This window comes from Lagopus muta, chromosome Z (genome assembly GCF_023343835.1).
Source record: "Lagopus muta isolate bLagMut1 chromosome Z, bLagMut1 primary, whole genome shotgun sequence".
NCBI lineage: Eukaryota > Metazoa > Chordata > Aves > Galliformes > Phasianidae > Lagopus > Lagopus muta.
In genome coordinates, this window is record NC_064472.1 from 23,510,516 (window position 1) to 23,531,884 (window position 21,369).

General features: G+C 38.3%; 1 protein-coding gene across 2 annotated transcripts in view; it reads left to right on the forward strand.

Annotated features, from left to right (window-relative positions):
• LHFPL2 (LHFPL tetraspan subfamily member 2) overlaps positions 1 to 21,369 on the forward strand; it is a 122,053-nt gene that overhangs the window by 19,761 nt on the left and 80,923 nt on the right. The window contains exon 3 of one of the 2 annotated variants that reach the window (XM_048932549.1): positions 165 to 247. The exons of the other annotated variant lie outside the window; for it this stretch is intronic. The gene's annotated coding sequence lies outside the window, so the exon portion shown is untranslated. The remainder of the gene's footprint in view (positions 1 to 164; positions 248 to 21,369) is intronic. 2 annotated transcript variants of the gene reach the window in all.

Sequence of the window (21,369 nt, forward strand, 5' to 3'; positions counted from 1 at the left end):
TTTTATATCTGAGTTCCACTTCTTTTCTTTTTTTTCCCCCCTCCTAATTCTCTCCTCCATCTCACTGGAAAGGTGGAAGGCTGTGTTGTGTTTAGATGTTCACTGGCTTAATTGCAGGAGGGAGTGTTTACAGATCAGTATTAAGTGGAGCATTTCTTTTTAAGGCCATTACGATATTGAGTTCATATTAAGAAAAGCTTGGAATCTTCCTGAAGTTGTCTCAGAAGCTGACCAGCACAGAGGAAAGGTAATCTTCCATTACTTTCTGTAACTGCTTACTAACTGTATGGGAAAATATCAGCATCAAATTATTGCAGAAAATGATGAAAATTTTAGTAAATCTAGAAATAGCTGTGGACAGTCTTTAGCTAGGGAATATTTGTATTTTAAGTTTATATGAGCTTTTGATCTGAATGGAAAGAAAACAACTTTTCTTAAAAGCACTGAAATAGAATACCCATCTGGCAATGGTATTGTTGCAGTACAGGTGGAGATCTGGCTTAAGGTTATGTGGGTATTATGCACAGTAAGAGGAAATTAATTAATTGTTTGTTTTCTGGTCATCAAGACTTATGTTATACAAGTACTTATGATCATATATTTGAGAATAAATCACTTCTGCATGTACAGAAATCCAAAGTGTAAATTGGAATGTTAATTAAAAAAACAAACCAGCATTGCTGGTATTGTCATTGTCAGAACATTTTTCAGCATTAACCCTGCCATGCCTATTTCCAATTGCCATAGAACTCAGAGGAGTGTCCATGCACTTTTTTTTGCAAATTATTTCAGAGCACAGAATTGCCAGAGAGCCTCGGGATCCTGAAGTCTGGTCCCCAGCTGTTGATTGCAGCTGTGTAACTGATTTAAAGTTTCAGGTATTTGCAGTGTCTCCTTGCCCATCGTAACACAAAACTCATAATGCTCCCCTGTGCCATCCACTAGATTCTACGTGGCCACATAACATGCACCATATAGCTGTATTAAGCTCCTGCTATACAAGAATAACTGGGTTTTTTGGTAGTGTTTGTTTTTTTTTTCCCTCCCTACATTAATCTTTTGTATTTGGAGTTGGATAATAATCAATGTTCTCAGAACTTAATCTTGTAATATTTCACCTCACAGGTGGCTTAAATCTTTGGGCACTGACTGCTGGTAATTTGTCATTGCATTGTGTATGTAAGTGCTCTGTACAGGGATACTCTGTACAGGGTACACAATTGCATTCCAACTATTGGGGAAAAAAAGGAACCAGAACTATATATATTTCAGATCACTACCTATACAAAGGGGAGCCAGCTGCGAATCTTGTTTAAACTAAGTGTGCCCCAGAGGTGTGATTGTCCCAATCCCTGGGTTAAGGACTATGAAATTGAGTTTACTGTATCAGGAACAAAGAAAACTGCAGCTTTACAGTTGGTACATTATTCAATAGAAACAGTGTAACTGCAAATGAGAGTGAAAAAAACAGTGAGGTTTTTATTAGTGTTGTGCAGAATTTGGAAGAGACAGTGTAGCTCTTTTTACAGATTTATAAGAAAACAGATTTCAGTTCAGTAACATCATCCATTAGACAGTATCCTTTAAAATCCTCAGGGACAAAGAAGTACATGCAGAAAATTTGGAAAAGCTGAACAGCAAGTTCCCTGATGTGTTTATGCTACTTGCATCCCTATCCTGACCCCTATATCTCCAATTTCTGGTTTACTTCTGGAGTGGTTTAAGAGGCGAGAAGATTACATCAGTGTTATGTCTTTATTTTATTAGATTACATGGGATGACTTAATGTTGTACAACACAGACTGGGGCTGGATTGGTGTTTTTTTGTGTGTTGTTTTTTTTTTTTTTTTTTTTTTTTTTTTTTTTAATGGGCTGCTGGGGAGGAGAGGTTGAGAAGACAGGTGGATCGGCTGCCAGCCACAGTCAGATTGTTATTGTTGCCTGTGGAGGTAAGAGGACATTGATGTTGGTGAGTGGGGAAGCACCAGAAATGGTCACTAGACCCTCTCCCTCTGCCAGTAACTTCAACCTGGCCGTCTGCTTAGACTGTTAAGTTCTCAGAACAGGGTGCTATCTGAAAAGCACACTCCGTCTTCTCCAGGGAACGGTGCTGGGTGAGCTTTGTGGGAGTGCCAGGAAAGTCAGTCTTGAGGCAGGATGTTGTGATGACCATGATGGGACTGAATTAATAGGCGCTAAGAGGAATGTGTTGAACTAATGCCAACTAGTATGGGATTGTGGAAAGTTTGTCTGTTTGAATTAACTTAGTAATGTTTTTACACAAAGAGACAAGTTCAAGTGATAGATAAGGATGTAATAAATGAAGGTCAAGTATTTAACCTTTTAACACCCATTTTTGTTCACAGAGTAAAAAAGAGCAGAGTCAAAGAATGCGCTTTGACCTGGCTAAATGACTGATGTTTAATGTAACTCTAAATAGGAGTTGTCAGTGTTTGGTTGGGTTTCCAGATAAGCTTATGGGCTCTTCAATGATCTTATTGGTGACGTGAGCCAAAGCATTGCATTACCCCTGTCAGTCTTTATAGAGTCACAGGACTGGAGATGATGAGGCTTGAAGGGACCCTGTGTTCAGGCAGCCTTGCTTCTTGGGCAAGGGAGCCATCAAGACATTTCTGAATTAATTCTGTCAAAGTTGCAGCATAGAAAGAACTTCCCATGTGAATTTAAAAATCACTTATGACTGGGAAAAGAATGATGTGGTGTGATGCATAACAGAAAAGGACAGTGATGTGGGTAGGTTGGCAAGCTGATTCTGAAGCTAAAGTTATAGAGATGGGAAATAAGAGAGCAGGTGAGGTACTGGTACAGGCTGTCCAGAGATTTTGTGGGTGCCCCATCTCCCTAGGGATTCAAGGCCAGGTTGGATGGGGCTCTGGGCAGCTTAATCTGGTGAGTGCAATCCTGCCCGTGGCAGGGGGTTGGAACTGTTAGGGTCTCTGAGGTCTCTTCTCACCCAAGCCATTCTATGATTCTATGAAATTAGGCACCTCTGAGTGGAGGAGCACAGGCAGTGAGCTGAACACAAACAGTATGCCCAGAAAAAACAAATGTAAACCCTGGAGGTGTATAGGTGCGCTTCTGGCTCCAAAGGTAGAACTCTGTTTCATGTGCTGTTCAGAAGATCACATTAGGTGTCTCTGTAGCTGTGTTTGTTTCACAAGGTCCATTGGACAAAATGCAGGCTTCTGAAGAGCAGATTTTGGACTGATGTCATGTCAGCCAGGTAACCTGTCTGTCTCTGGGTGTTCTTTCCATGCTGGTAGATTTTTGGGTAGCCCATTTTGCAGTGCAGTCACTTACATACAGGTGCCTGTTGCCATGTTTAACCAGTGCTGGACCATCAGTGCTCACCCTGAAAGCAACCTGTGGGCTGTTTGGAGCTTCTTTCCCTTTTCCCCAAGCCTGAACATGGTTTGGAGACTTCACTTGTATGAAATAGCACATTCCAAAAGACCTCCGTTTAATGGGGAACATCTGTAAATCCAAATAATTTCTCTAGTTATATTACTTTTTAATAATAAACTGTGGCAGCTGGGGACTGCTTTATTTATGCCTGCCATGTCTTACTTCCAATTTCAAATACCAACATGTGTATTTAATCAAAAAAAACAAAAAACAAAACAAAAACCAACAACAACAACAAAAAAAAAAACAACAGAACAGTGTTCTTCCCAGGTAAAATACATCACTTCTTCAGTCCAGAAGGCAAGATACTTTTCAAGAACTTTTGTCATTGTTGTTTTGTTGTGTGCCCACTACAAGTCCTGGTTTTGAAATGCTTTCATTTGCAGATTGCTCTGTTTGGTATTCAAATCTTTTCAGTATGAGTACTGTTGTTTCACCAGAAGAATGTGTGTGGATATATATATATATATATATATATATATATATATAAAATATATGTATATATTAAAATTTATTTTATATAACTATATTAAATAAAATATAATACAATCAAAATATTTAATTGATTATAATTTTGTTGCCCTGTGACAGATGGCAGCAGAAGAGCAGTCTGACAAAATGGTGTCTAGCATGGAAGTGCATATGAAGCAAAGATGTGTTATTGAATTCCTCCATGTGGAAAGAATGTCACTCATTGACATTCATCGACACTTGCTGAATGTTGATGGAGACCAAACAGTGGATGTGAGCACAGTGAGGCTGAGTGATGTCTTTCAGCAGTGGTGACAGTGATGGTAGTCACATCCACAGGTGCAGATTTTTACCAGTGCAGCATGCAGACTTCTGTTCATTGTTGGCAAAAATGCATAGCTAACGGGTGTGACTTGTGTTAAAAATGAACGTTTTGTAGCTGAATATGTGCTTTATCAAATAGTGTTATTGTGCTCTTTCTATCTGTTGTAGTTTCCGTGGAAATCAACAGGACTTTTGAAACAACCTATGTTTAAAAAAAAACAAAACAAGAAGTTACAGTTCTTTTCTTTGCTGTTTCTATCTGCCAAATTAGCTTTATTTGACATCCCCTTAAGTATAGAAAAATAGAAACAAATCATATTTCTACTGTAGTGCCTTGAAGAAAATCCTGTTATTCTGTGAAATAAAACCTTCATATTTATTTAGACCTAGAGACACATATGTATGCTTAGCTTGGAAAACATGATACAATACTTTATTAGCTAGTGTAACTGATTTCAGATGTTGAAAGACAATGAAGGTATGTACCTAAGCAATGTAGAGTTACCATTATGTTGCAGAAACAATAGCTTGAAAACAGTTATGTTGCAAAATAAATACTAAATGAGGTCTGTTTTTAGTTTATGCTAGGATTTTCAGTCTGAGTATGTAAAGACTTCTACCTAAAAAGAAAAATACTCAGTTGTTCCTGGCAATTAACTGATCTGCCTTCAGGATGATAATTAAAATGAGTTGTATGTGGAAAAGGAAACTGAATCTTTCTCTCTCTGGGCTCATTTTTCTTTCATAAATTTGTTTTCAGAGTAGCTTGCCTTGAAATTCTGCCAGAAATTGATATAACAATATATTAAGACAAGAAAATGCTGGATATAATTTCAAGGAAATTCCATGTGTGTATCTCATGTATAGATACATGAAAAAAATTAGGCACCAGATTCATGGTTACCTGGGCCTAGTGCCTGCAATGTTTGTAGTCAGAAAAAAATTAGAAATGCTAAAGGGAATGGTGTGGTTTGCAGTTAGACCAAAAAAGAAATTGTGTATCCGTTCCCTCCTGTTGGAGTGGAGACACCAGTCTCAGAGATCATGGTCATTGCTATCCATGTAAGATCCTCTCTGGAGGAGAACTGATGCTGGATGCACTGCAGTCCATCAGCTGTTGCAGTTGAAGAGATGGTGCTGTCAGCTAGCTTTTGGCAGCCAGCTGGGGAACTTGCATGTTCCTGGGGAAACCATAAAGTACCACATTCCATCTCATGATTGAAGTGACATTATTATATGATTATTATCTGCTGTTAGTAGTAGAGGCAAATGTTGGGTTTTGGTGCAGTTCTGCAGGTGCGGGGTGGCCCTGTGTTCACCTTAGTGACACAAACTTTAAAGCCCCGTAAGAAACTGATTCTTGACATATCTGTGTGGTGATGCAGGCAGATGCATTGTCTTGTTAGACTTGTATTTGGTATTTTTGTCACTTAGATGATCAGAGGGCTGGAGCACTTTGAAGAAAGATTGAGGGAACTGGGCTTGGAGAAGAGAAGGCTCTGGGGAGACCTCATTTAATATTTGAAAGAAGCTTATCAACAGGAGGGGGTATGTCTATTTACGAGGGTGGAAAGTGATATGAGAAGGGGGAGTAGTTTTAAACTAAGTCAGGAGAGGTTCAGGTTAGATATTAGGAGGAAGTTATTCACACAGGGTGGTGATGCACTGGAACATGTTGCCCAAGGAGGTTGTGGATGCCCCATCCCTGGGGGCATTCATGGCCAGGTTGGATGTGGCTCTGGGCAGCCTGGTGGTTGGCGACCCTGCGCATAGCAGGAAAGTTGAAACTAGGTGATCTCTGTGGTCCTTTTCAATCCAGGCCATTCTACGATTCGTTCTATGAAGTGTCAATATAAGCAATGTAATGTTATCTTGATATTCATAATTACCAGCTGTGGCTGAAAATTTCACTTACAATACACCAGAAAACTGGGGGAAAAAAAAAAAAAGAGTAATGCTGTATTTGTTAATATGTTCTGGAAGTATGTGATATGATGTATCTTTTGTTTCTCACTGTAGATCATTTCTGAGTATTTAAGACTTGGTTATTTTCTAAGGAGCTGAAAATCACTGGCTCCAGTAAAAGTAGTGTACAGAGGGCAGACAGTGGAAGATGTACTGTTCACTATCCCTGACTGGTTTTTATCATAGATCAAAGGGAAGTAATCTTGGTTTTCTTAAACATACTAGGATTAGAGCTAAAATCTGTATAGTCTGTAGAATGTCTTATGCTTTTAGTGCTTATTTAAGAGTGTTCACTTGGGATATGCTAATATATGTTAGTATTTTCAAATGGATTTTCATAAATGGGTTTTTAAAAGTCAGCTTTGTTCTCTAAAATTCCTAATTCTCTCCTAAAGAAATATGAGAAAAGACTGCAATCTTAGCTGTTTGAGATGGGGAGGTTTATCAGCAATTGAGTTAAACAGTTTAACTTGGTACATTTTTTCAGAGATTTTTTGTTGTTCTACAAGTCGTAAAGGCTTTAACTGAGTAAGTTGGCTTGGATCATAAAATCAGAAACAGCATTCAGACCATCAGGTTCTTAGTTGATAATTAAGTAGGCTTAAGAAAGTTTCATCATATGTAAATATTTCCATTTGTTGGTGTCTACTGTGTGTTTTTCCACATCAAAGAAAATGGACTTCAGGTAGTCTTAAGTGTGTGTGTGTGTGTGTGTGTGTGTATATGTATATATATTTAACTGGCTTATTCTTTCTTCAAACTGAAAATGTTAATGTTTAAACACATGGAACCAAGAGATCTACATTTCTTTAAGTGATTATTTAGGCTGATTAAATATTTTGCCAGTTAAGAGGCATTAGTTTTTATCTGACCCTCTGGAGTGTGTACTGGGAGTTGTTAGAGCTTGACTGTTTAAAGATTACATTTGCTGTAACGGGCTAGCATTTAATGTCTGAGTTCACAGAATCATAGAGTGGCTTGGGTTGGAAGAGACCTCAAAGACCATTCAGTTACAACCCCCTGCTGTGGGCAGGGCTGCCATCACCAAGGCTGGACTGAGTCCTATCCAACCCGGTCTTGAACACTTCCAGGGATGGGGCATCCGTAATTTCCCTGGGCAACCTGTGCCAGGACCTTGTGAGCAAAAAATTTGCCAGTAACATCTAATCTACACCCTCTTTCTTTTAGTTTAAAACCATTTCTCCTTCTTCTGTCACTATTTACCTGTGTAAAATGCTGTTTGTAACTCTGTTTAAAGAAAGAGAAGGCTATGATAATGTCTCCCTGCAGCCTCTTCTCTTCTGCAGACGGAACAATCCCAACTCCCTCAGTCTTTCATTGTAGGAGAGGTGCTTCAGCGCTCTGATCATCTTAATGGGCTCTCCTGGATCTACTCCAACAGCTCAGTGTCTGTTTGTGTTGGGGGCTCCAGACCTGGATGTGGTACTACAGACAGGGCTTCATGTGGGCAGAGCAGAGGAGGACAATCGCTTCCTGCTTCCTTCTGGCCACTCCTCTTTTGTTGGAGCCCACGGTACTGTTGGCCTCTCAGGCTGTAGGTGCGCATTGCTAGCTTGTGTTCCATGATATTCCCAGGCACAAGTATGGAGCGCACATGCTGTGGATATGTTTAAAATCTGGACCATCTTTGAAGCTGTTTGGATTTGTCCTGCATTAAATGAGAACTGAGTTTCACTGTATTTAGCGTGCAAGTAGCGTACTAGTCATGTGAGGCATAATTACTAGTCCAGTCAGATCTTTTCTGCAACAACTGCAATATGAGATTGATATGGTGGAGAGCTAGAAAGAAAAGGATTATATTTATGTGTCATCTTATAGGCTAAAGAAGTATTTTCTCACAGAAGAGAAAAGAACTGGTAATTTCTTCAAAAAAGAAAAAGCGAAACATTGCTAGGAAGGTAGGTCTTGCAGTGTTTGACTAGGGGCAAAGCAGTGGAGCTACTAAAGACACAAAGGATGGCCTTTTCTTGATTGTTTTTCCCTTTTATATGGCACAATCATCTTGAATAAACTTGACTGAAGAACAGCCTGTGATGCTGTGAACTAGAGCATACCTCAGGTTCCAGCGGGATTCAGTGCAGGCACATTTTGGCAAACCTATTTTTGAAGTGATAAAGAGTGCCAGTCAGCTGCTTGTTGGTGAGCTCTTGTGGTATGTTGGTGCTTCTAGACCTAATGATATGATCCTACTATTCCTGTTTTGTTGCATGCCTGTTTTTCTCTGCAGTATGACCTAATACATTTTTACTGCTCCTAGAATTCTGGAATCTTTGTGTCATTGTTTCATCTGCAACAAGAATTATTTATATTACCAATTTATGGTAAATTTCTGATAACTAGGTGCTTTGCTTGAGTACTTGGTAGTTTGTTATAAAAGGTTGTTTGGTTATCTTTTTTTGGTTGCTGTTAATAAGGTTTCTACCCTCTCAAAAGAAGGGCTTGCCAGTTCTTTTGTTTGCAAAGAATGCAAATGAGACCTTATCTGAAGAAAAATTTCTTTATCTAGTTTGGGACCAGAGGTTCCTCCAGTGTCATAGTTTAACTTGTGATCATGCTAGTAGGATAAAGGTCTGTTTTCCAGAATGGACAGCTGTTGATTTTTCTTATCAGGCGAGAATGTAGCTTAAGAAGATACCCTTTCCAGTTCTGAAGCTTCTGCATTAAGCTTAGCGTAACATTGTTTTGACAGTCTCCTTTAAGGAGTATTCAGATAGTATGAGGCAGGTAATATTAAGGGATCATTTTACTATTGAACAGTATCTGCAAATCTTTGGGACACTGGTAAGTGGAATGTTTTTTGTTTTCTTTTTTGTTGTTGTTGTTGGCTTTTTTTTTTTTTTTTTTTTTTTTTTTTAATCTTATCCCTCCTCCAGATTTAAAATTTACACTACTTTTCACTACAGAAGTACTTTATCACTTACGGCATATTTCAAGTAATCTAATATGGGTTCAGATCTGATTAAGCAAATTAGTTATCTAGTAGATAAGTTTTAGGATATTTAAATTCCTGTTCTTTAGTTAAGCTTTTAATTCTAAACTGCTATTTAAAATACACATGGTATTCTAGGAGATCCTGTGTGCTTGCACAGTGGAAATTAGGGATGCAGCTTTGCATATTCCAGAACAAATTGGATGGTAAATCACTAGCTGTTATTACCATACTCTTTCAACTTATTTTCTCAAATGAAAGAAGGTAAGTGGCAGCCATTAGTGTAGTGTTATGTGAAAGTGCCATGTTTTCCAACAAAACTGTGAAACATGCATTTGTCCCTGAAATGGGATAATTGTATGTACACATGTAATATATTCATTTGCTGGTTACCACACAACATACTGTGAATGTGTCTATGGAAAAGTATTTGGGACATGCGGTGCTAAGATATCCTTATCGTTTTAGCTTGCATTTGTTTTATTTTAATGAAATACTGTGCTACAAACAAAATTGTATTTGTGTTACTCAGTAAGAAGGAGTGCCTGGTTTTGTATATGCTCAGCTGCTGTATTCTTCAGTAGTTTAAAAGAAACAAGCAACTTCATAACATTTTTAGGTAAGTCTCCTACCAGAGGAGTTTCTGTTTCTGTTCTGCTATGACTGAAGAAAGCCTTAGCACGAAACATTACCAAAAAACATGTATTTGTTCACTACTGCAGTCTTGATAGGAAGCAAAAATATCAGGAGTCATCCGAAAAAATACAAAAAATCAGTGTGTGTGCTTGACTCCTATCAAATTATGCAAAAACTATAAAGGCAAGTTAGAAGTGTTTTAAAATCCTGTAGATAAAACAACCTTTTCCAATGGTACTTGAACTGAACAGTTCTGAGATCAGCCTCATATCCTGATCCCCAAGACCCACATGGAGAGAGTGCTGGTGTTAGGGAGGGGAAGAGATTAGGCTTAGTGGCCAGGTGTGGAAGAGAAGGGGAAAGGGGAGGCTTTGGGATAGCAGGGACCCTCAAAACTGATTTGGCTGCTCCTGAAACTACAGCACAGCGGCTATTTGCAAGCCAGCCCTCTTCTACCAGATGCTTTCCTTTTGGGCCCAAAAGGGGCTGCTCATCACTCTGATCAAAGGAGGTCAGTGGACATGGGAGACTGTAAGATGTATGAGATGCTTTAGGAACAGATCTCAGTCTTGGCTGCCTCTTAACAGCCACGACATAACAGAAATCGTGAAACCATCCTTGTTCCACTTCAGATCAAAGCTTTGCAATCTGCTCCCCATCTTATTTCTTCTTCCAGATAATTGGGGACAAGCACAGCAGGACACTGTCTGTCTGACACTTCCAAATAAATTCTTAATGCAGAGATTTCTCTTCAAAGCATTCCCCCTTTGCTGTCCCCAGCGGTTATGCTTTGCAGATGGAAGGAAGCCATTTTGTTTTCACAACTTCTGCCATTACCATTTGATTCTCCCCTGGGAATCACTTTTTCCAGGATTACTGTAGCAGTAATATTAGTTTTGGAAAGGGGAAAAGGCACTGGTCTGTTCTTGGAAATCTGAAGTAGTGTTTTGTGCAAAAAGGAGCACCGCAGTGCTGTAGCCGCTGTGTGTACAGTACCCTGAGGAGTAACTTGATGTGGCGATGACTGTGTGAAGGTGAGCCTTTCCAGGGACAAGGCTACACCCTAGAAAAATAACAGACACTGTTATCTGCTGCAAGGGATGGGTGATAGCACAGAAGCAAAGCACAGCTCATCCTGAAGCCCACCAGAATATTTGGTGTCTTGCGGAGATGCATTTGGTGACTGAGCTACTGGTTCAGTGACTGCAGGTATTTCTTTTCTTTGCCTACATCTGTCTGTGGCTGTTGGCGAGAAGAACATCTGTAGGAAGTGGCCTTTCCAGTCAACTTTGTTTGAAGGTCCCCTCCATTTACCAGCTGGAATAGAGGTGTTCACTGAGGTGTTATGCTGCGCCTTCCAGCATGCATGAGCTGGTAAGTGTGCTGGTACTTGTGATGAAAACTGTGGCTCTTCTGTCTGAACAATCCCCTGATACAAGGTGAACTGGAGCTTGCAGTCTCTGCCAGCTGGCCAAGCTCACTGTGAGGGATGGCAGACCAGCAGTCAGAGCGGCTAGGTACATGGTGTGCCATGAGGGCTGCTGGTGAGTTTGTGGCTTAGAAACCATAAATGATGTGTGTGAGGTGCTGCAGTGGGAACTTTTGTTTGTTTTTTTCCTTGTTGTTTCCTTTTAGTTTTCAGAAAGTTTGTTTGCTTTACTTTTTAGAAATTTTACTATCTTTTCACTGGTCTTCTCTAATGCAAAAGAAAGCAGAAATATAAGGGTATCTCAAATACTGTCTGAACCTCCTAGGCTGGAGAACTCTTTTCCCTTGTTTTTGTATTTATTTATTTTTTTTTAAACAAATCACTGAAGCTTCACCAAAGCACATTGCCAGAGGGAGTTTGCTGGTGGACAGCAGGCTTCCATTTGGGTTCATGTGGATTTAAAATCTGTGTTTGGATGATACGACATGCTGGTGAACTACTCTCCAGAAGAATGTCAGCAAGTGGTATACCGGCTTATGTAAAGTCCAGCAGGTAAATACCACATTAAATGTGTGAAACTAATGACTATTTACGAGACTTCAGGGTTAAAGTATAATGATATACTGACGATATTAACACATGCAAGGAAAGTTCTTTTCAAGGATCCCGCAATTAAATGTTTCCTCTAGGCAGAGATTTCACTTCAGCCCTGAAGATAAATTGTGGCTTCGTTTTTCCCAGTGCTATTAAACTATCTTGCTGTGTCTACAGATCTAGGACATCTCTGCTGGGAAATTTTATTTGAACTTGAGAACTTTCCTAGGAAAAATAAATGTTGATAAATCATAAAACCATTCCTTAAAGCTGTTTTACCCATGCTATATTAACTGAAAAATTCTTTATTTTAATATCAACATATGTCCTTAAGAACTTTCTGTCCAGAAAGTCTGGTCAGTTGTACAGTTGTCTGTACAACTTGACAGACAACTAGATTTTTATTCAGATGCTAGTTCATCATTGTGCACTTGTCTTTTTCAGTTTTGCTCCCCAGTATATCTACTTAATGAAGAAGCATAGGAGAGGCAGAAAAACAGGAGAAGAACAGTCAGAAGATGTCTGTTCTTGTTGCAGTGTGCTATGTGTCTGCACCTGTAGACTGATTTTCTATTAGCTTCCTGAAGGCCTGGGTGCCGTTCTATCTGTGGACATTTGTGTAAGGAGAAAAGGGAAACTAATGTTTACCCAAAACTTAATTTTCTTAAAGTGGTGTGTTTGCATAGACTGTGTTTAGTTACTGTCTAAACAGCAGAAACTGACTTCTTTGAATTTGTTACTAGATAGAACATAATCTGCCCTGCTGAAAGAGGGATAAATTGAAATATGCTTAAAATAACCTACATTTTAGGAAATCACCTTTCAGTGGATGATATAGTGTACCTGTAATGTTTTATGAGAAGCTATAAAGTACAAGGAAAGTGACCAACCACATCAACAGACTCAGAGACAAGTAACAAGCAGGCATTCTGTTTTAATTTTCTTTTGTGAAAGCCTTAACTTTTGTTTGGTGGGTTATCATGAGGAACTGGATTTGCTATTTGTTACCTTTTGACTTTCCCAGCTGTATTCTGACTCCTTTTCTGTCTGTGCTGTCTGTGGCTTCAGGCAATTCCAGTCTTCAGCACAGATGAGAAAGCAAACAATTCCTGACATCCAATACCAGATTAAAACAAAGCCTCTCTGAAAGAGTTTCGGCTTCTTTTCCCCCTGCACTGCTGTACTCTGTCTTGGATTAGGGATAATCTTTATTCAAGTTCTACATGCTGTCCCAAGCCAGCAGACTTTAAAAGACTAACAGTGAATGCATTATTAATTGTCCTGGCTGGTTATGTGGGGTTGAACTACATCTTAGGGATGACAAAAGAAAGTTTGCTTTATAATTTCAAAAAGGGTGATGATTTTGATAAGCAGAACCTTATATCCAGTGCCTGGAAATTTCTCAGCAATAATTGAGAGGGTTGTATAAATTTTTGAAACAAATTCAAAGGTTACACAAAGCATGCTTTCTATCAGTAATTCGTGTGTAATTTTTTTTTCTGTCTTACTCTTTCCTGCTCCTCTCCCCAGCTTCCTTATTTTTTCTGTGTTCTTGGACCCTCACCATTCTTTGTTTTTGTGGACCATGAAAAGAGGAAATGCAGATGATACTAATTTTGAACAAAAGCAGACGAGGTTATTACCTGTGAAATGGAAATGTGCCAGCCTCCAGACTGTAGAATTATCTCGTGTGTGTTTTTCTGTTTAGTTTTGGGTTTACCTAATTCTAAATCCAAATGTTGACTTCTGAAGTCACCTCAAGGCATACATTTTCACAGTCTCTCCCTAGGTACTAAGCAGTCAAGCTTGTTTCAGAGGCATATTCTCAATGAGGCGAACTTTACAGTAGGCACATGACATGGTCATGTCCTGTTCAGAACACTGTCCTGTTTACTTCTGAGAAATGTGCAAACTGTGAAGAAGATGGCTTTTCAAATTTGCTGTAGTCAAACTCAAGGAGATTCACTGTCAAGAGAAAAAAATGTGTTTTTTTTTCCTGAAACAAAGTTTTGCAGGCATCCTGATGAGATTATTCGTACTTTTCCCAAGCTGAATTAAAGCTAATGTTTGGCCATTTAGTGAATGAATCAAGATGTTTACAGATAATTTATTTTCTATCTTGAGCTTTTTTTTGGGGGGGGAGAGAGGGTGGTGTGAACATTTACAGATATGCCATCTAATAAATCATTTTTAAAAAGTTGAAATTTAATTTTGAGTAGTGCAAAAGCAATGTGGTGTGGCATCTCTTAAGGAAATTTATGGAGACGATCATCGGATGCTGCCAAGCATAGCTCTGGAAGATATTTTTTGCCAATAGACATGCAGTCTTGGTCCATCTTTGTAGATTGTCTACTTTTAGATAGATCCCAACAGCAGAAAAAAATTCAGATTAAAGAATAGTTTACTTTGTGCTTTGAAATCTGATTTTTTCCCAAAGCTCTGTAAAGATTGCAAGCAGAAAACTGTGTTTTGGTTTCTATGAACAAATGAGAAATTTGAAAGCACAGAAACAAGAGAGGATAAATTGATCCTGGTGTTACACAGGAACATCTGTCTGGAGTTTCAAAGGCAGCTAGCTATCTGCTAAGGCAGATTTTCTGTCTGGCTGTGTGAGGACTGTGTGAGCTGTTGTGTCTATATTGAAGCTGCTATTGTTCTCCTGCTGTGAAATGACAGATGGATGTGTCTATTCTGAGAGATTTGTGACTTCTGGCTGACTTGAGCTTTCAGAATTCATGCACAATAGAGCTTGCTCTAGTCCTTCAAGAGGAAAGAAAAACACAAATAGAAAAAAAAAAAAAAAAAGAAAAAGAGTGAAACATATGGTACCAGTCTGTATAGGAAATCATCAAAACTATATTTATTTTTTTTCTTTTTGAAGATGTATAGGTTATTTTTCTGAAGGGGAGCTATTGGCTTTTGGTTTGTTTTTGTAAGGATGTAACATATCCACTGCATATATATGTATATAGTTTCCTTTTGATTTGGGTAAAAACAAGTTATAGTGCTAAAGTATTCTGATGGCCAAACAGTACTGAAAATCTGGATCCTAAATAAAAATAATGATGGAAGAGACTAGCTTTATTAACAAGTTGAAAAGGGAAAGTATTTCCGAAATACACTTGTATTTCTATTAACAAGTTTTCTAATTACATGAGTTTGCTTTACTTCATATGCAGAATATATGTTAATTGGGTTAATGAATGCACTGCATGTGTATGAAAACACTGTCTGGCAAAGTGTTACTGAAGTGTTCATCTACCTGTCAGCCCAGATAAGTGTGTTTTTATCTTGAACTAAATGATCTCAGCATTAAAAAAGGGAAGGGGAATAACAATGTTCTTGGAGTATCTACAGGAAAAGTACTTCTGAATTCACTGGGATCATTGCTACAATGTGAAATTGGATGTTCTTGCTTACACATTTTGCATTTGTTTAGTTAAAGCACTGGGATTTTTTGCTTCTATAATGTTTCCTCTATAAGCCTGTGAATTGCTAAGGCAATTTATTGGTTGAGAGCGGACCACTGTAATTGTTTAAACTGAGAGCCTATAAATCACCCTTCCAGAGTGAAGGATCTGTTTAAACGAAGTGTTTATTTAAGCCCTGTACAAACAAATACCTAATGAAGAGCTATGTATTGTAGGAAACAAAAACATGGAGTGGGCTGTGGATCAATGTGCCATCTTTCCAGGATGTGTTGTTTTCATGTGAATGGTTGATTGGAAAACTAGCTTCTTAGTTGTATCTTTGACTTCTTTTTCCTCATGATATGCTTTAAACAGGTGTGTTACAGCTTTTCTCTGTGTTACTGTTAGTTCTGTGCAGGATAACTGAGAGAGTTGTGTGAGGCAGTGGAAGCTCCCAGATAGAGAATCAGTTTGAACCAGCAACTTGGTACCGCTATTGCTCTTCTGCTAGTAAGAGAATGTCAAGTCTAATTCATTCATCTGCTGTGTTCTGTGGAAAATTGTTTTCTGCTAATACGTATTTTCTCAATTCGAAAAAGTGTATCTGAGTGCTAATGTAGGTGTTATGATCTTGGTCCTTTTTAGTGAAGCTTTACCTGTATCCTAGTGAAAGATCCTGACTACTTGAATTTATGTGTGCTGTAGATCCACCTTCTTTGTCATTTGTGTTTCTGAGATGTTATGGAAAAGGTGTGGTTGATTTCAGCCACTTTTTTCATGAACAGTAAGGTATGGTTACTGCTATCTAAAAAACAAAACAACAACAACAAAAAAACACAACAAAAAGACATTTCAAGAACTTAAACAACAAAACATGGACATTTGTCAGGTATAGGGATGAAAGCTGTGCTGATACAATCCTTCTTCGTCTATATATGTTGTTGTGGTTCCCTCTAAGTATGCAGAACTCAACTGTGCTCTTAACCACTGGGTTTTGGGTAAGTCTCTCAAGTGCTCCAGCACTCTAGTGTCTGATGAAGACATATCACTGTACTGACGGCATCCAGGAGATTCTGGGCCTTATATTTGCTTGAGTCTTGTAGGTGCACTGAGCATGACAAGGTGGAGTTGTGAAGTACAGATACACAGCTCCAGGTTTCAAGAACATAAAACTTAAAGTATAAATATTTTACTGATGAACGAGTAGTTGTGAAGGAATGACTCTCCTGTTCTGTGTTTTGAGCTGCAGGTAGATCTGAAGCTACAAAATCTTTGTTAACCTTACTGTCATTGTTGGAGAATTGAAACAGAATGCATAAATGCCAGAAACCGTGTGTATTACATAACAGAGAAAATACTTTCGGACTTTCTGACTTGGTTTTCCTTCTTGTTAAGAACTTCCTTGTCTTTGATTTTTCTTCTCCTGTTTTAGAGGGGGAAGAGATAAAGAGGCACCTTTTGATGTTTTACTTACATGCCTTGAAGACTAAATAGGTTAGTGTAACAAATATTTAAATTAGTGCATTTATGGTAGGATAGTTACTGGCAACGCTGGCAGGCTACTTTATCTGGTTAGATCATAACACATTAGAGTACTAATCTCTTTTTCACGTGCTGAATCCAATGTTCAGCCTGCATTCTAGCTAACCTGCCATTTCCATTTGCTTCAAGGTAATTACAAAGAAAAAAAGAGGCAAAAAAAAAAAAAATCAACAACAAAACACCTTTTTGCTATTCCTACTGCTTTCTCTGTTTCCTGTCAGGCTGTCAGAATGTCATTTATGTCTCCTGACCGTGACAGAGTGAGCTGCCTCACAGTCCCTTGGAGAATTTCCTAACTACAGGCCTTTTTAGACACGTTTTGGGAGAACTTGGCAGGAAAGAGACAGTCCTGACTCAAACTGAGAGCTAACAGGGGATTTCCATTAGTACAATAGCCTCCCGCTGTAGCAATAAGGAGTGCCTCAGACCGGAAAGATGGAGACACTGGCTTCCTGCTTTTTCCTAGCAGAATGGCTGAAGATGATACCCAAGTGGGCCCCTGACTCCTCAGATCTGGCCAAAGGGGTTTACTGAGTTTTCAGAAGTGCATTGTTAAACATCTGTTTCAACAGTCTGTTTTATTGCCCTTCAACATGCATCTTAAGGTAAGCAATAAGGCTAGCAACTTAGAATATTTTTGTTCTCCTAATGCTATTTTATTATTTGGAGTACATTTCACCCAGTGGTTCCCTTCAGGCAAGAAACTAGAGGTTTTTTCCTACTTAGATGACTCAGAATAACTCTTTAAATGAAGTTCAGTTCCTCATTGTTCTCCTTTCTTGTCCTCTCCAGATATCTCATACACTATCCAAGACTCTGATTAACTTATTTTGTTATTTTTTCACAGACTTTTAGCCCTCTGAGCTCATATAGAACCTAAGAGTTACTAAGCCAAATTCAACATTATCCTTCTTGCCACAGATCCTTTAGTCTGAATCTTCACGGAGTCTTTGGGCAGGCAGGAGGAGACTCAGTAGAGGACTGGAGAAGGGCAAATACAGAACTGGACTCCCTACTTCTTTCCTTCTGATTTTTTTTTTTTTTTTTTTTTTTTTCCAAGTAATGGGGAGGCTGAAGGGAATTGTAAACCAGTCAGTAAAACCTTAAGAGGAAGAGAGTTGTAAGCTGCTCCATGAAACCTTAATCCTTGCATGATTTTTAAATTGCTGCTTTTTATGCACCTCTGGGATAATAAAGTTGGTATACTGCCAGTATAGATTTATCAAGAACAAACAGTGTCAGATAATTTTAATTTCCTTTCTTGGCAGAATTGCTAGCCTCGTAGATTAAAAGATTAGTAGATGGATGAGATATCTTGACTTCATAACTTCTTTCATGCAATGACTACACGTGCTATTCTAGATGCTATCTCACACATCATTCTTAGAAAATGGCTAAGGAGCATTACGTGGAATCAGGACAAACTGAACACACAAATGGTTGAGAAAAGGTCTCCAAGTGTAGTTAAAGGATCTCCAACATCTAGGAGGGAATTTCAGATAGGTGCAGTGTATTTTCTCTTTGGTGCTCTGTATTTTTATTAGTGACTTAGCTAGTAAAGTACAGAGAATGTATTTGTGAAGAACAGCAAGCTGGAATGCTGCCTTAGCATGGTGAAAACTAACATGAATTCAGAATAATTGCAACAAATGATTTTCAAGCTGTGGTCTACAAATGTACTGAATCCACCAATTGTTTATAAGGAGTAAATAAGGGTAAGTAACAAAAGATAATGATCTTTTTCAGTATGTTCAAATTCACTTTGTAGGATCCTGTGCCTCCACTGGAAGATGTAAAGTTGTTCCCATATGTACAGTGTTGGCTGAAAAGCCATCACTTTGACAATTTGGGGAGAGATCACCCAAATGCTATCCAAGAACAAGTTGAACTTACGCAAGGTGAGCACAAGTTGGTATGTTTTAAACAAATTTTGAAAGGAGAATGAAATGCTGAAGTAGTACAGGCAAAAAAAACCCAAAACACCCTGAGGTTTATGAATGAACGGCATCTTGAGATGCTTGAACAAGGAATGCCACATGTAGAAAATGCAGTAGCTGTTATTTTCTGCTTAGCTCTGATGAGATCTCAGACACGTTACTGTAAACAGCTTAGGGTTACTAGCTTTCTCTTTTTCTCTTTCTTTTTTTTTTTACTTTAAGGGACACAAACATATTGAACTGTGTCTTAAGAAAGCAGCTGTAATAAAGTGCTTTGAAAATACGACCTATAAGAAAATTATGAAGGAGTGACTTTTTAATCTCATATGAAGAAAAATCAAGGGTTATGTGAGAAACATCTCAGGAAAAGTGAAAAGCTTGGTAGAGGGTACTACTTTTTTCTGTTCTCCCCTTTGGGAGTTGGTATGACTGGGTGAACAATAGGAAAATAAGAAGCATTTAGGTATGCAAATTTTGGTGGCAGCTGCCTTATATACTCTGTGGTTTATCCCCCTGCATGTTCTTGTGTATGTAGCTAGTCACTGAATAGATGACTTAAAAATGTTGTAGAATAGACTTTGAAATCAGAGATTTCTAGAAACAAGAGAGATGCCCAAAATTTTCATGGAGGATCTAGCTGTGTTTGCATTATCTCATAATAGGAGTTGGATGAGATGATCTTTCAAAGTCTTTTCTAGTTCATGCTAGTTCTCCTTATATAGGAGCAATTTAATTCAAGGGGAAAACAAACAAACAAAAAAACAAGATCCAGCCACACAGAAATTAGTGTTCATGTAGAAAATGTTACATCAGAGAGCCATGAGGCTGTTTGCTCCTTGCTTGTGACTAGGACCAAAAGAGAGCTATTCATCACGAGAATAGAGCTACCTCTGTCTAAAGAAGACAGAGACATCCTCAGCCACTTGGACTAATGTGTAAAGTTTGTTTTTCCTCATCTCTTAATAACTAAAGTAGCTCTGTCAAATTTTTTGTGCTTTTGATTCTGATTTTTATTTACTAAATGAAACATGTTCTCACATGTCACCTAACTAGCAATCAGGAATCTGAGTTTTTGCAGACATATAAGTTTCACTTGTTTTGCAAGCTGAAGCACAATGGCTGTTGAGTATAGTAGTAAACAGAATGTGAGCAGCAAATTGTGTCCCAAATAAACATATCTTCAGTTTCATTACAAAAGCCATTATGTGATTAAATCTTGGTTTGAAATCTTTCTCAGTAGAAAAGATACTAGGGTTGATATTGGAGTTGTGAAATATTTGCCTAATGCAAGAAGAATTGTATCACTTAAAGAAGTGAACAAAACAATAAAACCACACACGTGTGCACACACAGATCATCATAACTTCCAAACAAAAAGAACGTTCTACCCCTTTAAAGATCTCAACAGAAATTTACATTAACTGAAAGAAAAGTAATATTTCCAACTCAGTTTTTGTCTTAAATCTTGAAGTAATGACTTTTCCTACTCTGCACTGGGCATTATCAATACACTGGGCTAGTCCTCAGGTGTGATCCACCTGTCCAGGCTTGATTTCCACTGAATTTGAAAAGCTTTCTAAAAGCACAACAATATTTAACCACATCACAGAAGGCAACCTCAGATTTTAAATGTGATTGTACCTAATTTGTTTTGCTGTTTGAGAGCTGGCTGTGGATCATGGCTTGTTTCCCAGCAGTGAATAAAATCACAGATATGAGAAAGGTAGAATTTTTTTCATTTGTAATTTTTGTTTCTCACAGTAATGACACAAATCTGTTCAAATATGTTGTCTTAGAGTAAATCACGTTGTTTTTAAAAATTGTGATTAATGCTACTTGTGAATGGGAAGAGGAATAACAATCTGTACATTTTGTGCCTTGTGCCTCCATCTAGTATTTGGCACATCTTCCAGTACTGCATGAGAGCAGAAGAATAGCCATGTTCTGGTCAGGCCCAGTGTTCATTTTCCTCAGTACTCTTCCCAAAGGCAATCAATAAAGCTGCTTGGGGAGAAAAATGTAAGAAATGCATGAAGTATATGTAGTGATTCTTTGCTGTGGTTGAGTCCCTTAATTAGTGGTTTATGGACCTCCTTTGCTGAAGGTTGTACCCAAGCATTTATGTTTTAAATAAGCAGTAGAAAATCTGTCATTCAAGCTTTTAGTTTTGGTTGTTTTTTGTTTATTTTTTTGAATCCACTTATGCTTTGTGTCTAGAGTTTTGCGGCAGTGATTCCCGAACTTAAGTACTACATACAGTGCAAAAAAAAAAAGCATTTCCTTGTTTCAGATTTAACACTTCATTGGCTACCCTGTTGTCTTTGCTGTGAGAAATGTGAGAAATGTTCCTTGTTGATTTTTCTATATATTATCCATTCTGCCAGCCTCTGTGCTCTTTCTCTTGGTGATTTTTTTTTTTTTTTCTTTTTCTTTTTTTTTTTTGCTGAAGACTTCAGGTCTGTTTGGTCTTGGAAGGTTCAACAGGGCTCCAGCGAAAGTGTTGATCTCACAACACTGTTAAAGCACCACTGCCCACTGTGGCAAATACACCAAATTCTTTCCTTTTTACTAGTAAAACTTAGCTAAGATCTCTTCAATAAATTGAGGTTCCATGAAGTCCAGTTAATGCCTATGTGAAATTATTAGATGACCTCTATAAATTAATGAGCAAATAAAGTGTGTTAT